Source organism: Lolium rigidum, chromosome 4, assembly GCF_022539505.1.
Source record: "Lolium rigidum isolate FL_2022 chromosome 4, APGP_CSIRO_Lrig_0.1, whole genome shotgun sequence".
Taxonomy (NCBI): domain Eukaryota; kingdom Viridiplantae; phylum Streptophyta; class Magnoliopsida; order Poales; family Poaceae; genus Lolium; species Lolium rigidum.
Window position 1 is genome coordinate 130,456,702 of NC_061511.1, and position 1,092 is coordinate 130,457,793.

Sequence of the window (1,092 nt, forward strand, 5' to 3'; positions counted from 1 at the left end):
CCACGTGTCTAAGGGCATCTCCAACGGGGCGACACATCGTGCGCGTCCGTTTGCGTCGAGGGTGACTCCAGCGGTACAACGCATTTTTTCCATTCATAAAGTCATAATTTATATTAATAAAGAACATATAAAAATGTCATAAAAATGTCATAATTTACATTAATTGCGCAGGAGGCTATGGTGAAGGTGGCCAGGGATCCCAGGCCGGAGCAGCAGCCGGAGCGCGGTCGTTGGAACGCGGCGGCGTGGCCGGAGGAGTCGCCGGCCTCCCATGCGCGAGCGCGGACTTGCGGAGCTGGATTGCGAGCCCGTCCCACAAAGCGAGCTCGTTGAGCTCGTCAACCTCGTTGTTGGCCAGTGCCATGGAAATGGCCTCCTCCTCGGTAATGTCCGGCGGCTCGGTCTCCGGATCCCACGCCAGCCCGCCGTCGTCGTGGTCGTACTCTGCCATGTCCGCGTCCTCCTGTTCGTTCTCTTCTTCTTCCGCGGCGATATCGCGTCGAAGTAGTCGACGTCGCTGAGCTAGCCAGCGTGGCGGCGGGGCGTCGAACCCCCGCGTCCCGAAAGAGATCCAGTTGTAGGAGTTGAGCACGTACGCCTGATCTTCCCGAAGATCCGGCGGCAAGATCGCTAGGCGACGGCGTACCTCCTCCCAGCGCTCTCGGCCCTCACGCAGCACGGGGGGACCGGCACGCGCCTCGAGTTGAGGTACCAGCCCCCTCTAGGCAGGTTTGCGTCCGGCCATGGTACTGGCCGGTTTTCCTCCGAAAGGCGGCGCGCGAGCTCCACGCGGACGTACCGCCCGACCCGTGGATTCTTGCCGACCGCGAGCCGCTAGCCTCGTGGTCGTTCTTGGTCTTGCGGAACGGCCAGCATTTCTTCTCCATGGCGTCGGTCGGGTGGATAGTCTGGGCTCTGGCAATGGTGTGGTCTGGGAAATGGGCGCCGGCAGCGTCCCTTTAAGAGGCTCGGACGCCATATCTCCTTCAATGTCCTGCCACTGCGACGTCGCCCAGCTGCGCACGCTCGTGGAAGCCGAGGCGCGCCATTAACGAGATCCTGGAAAGGCTGTTGTCATTGCCTATTCGACGG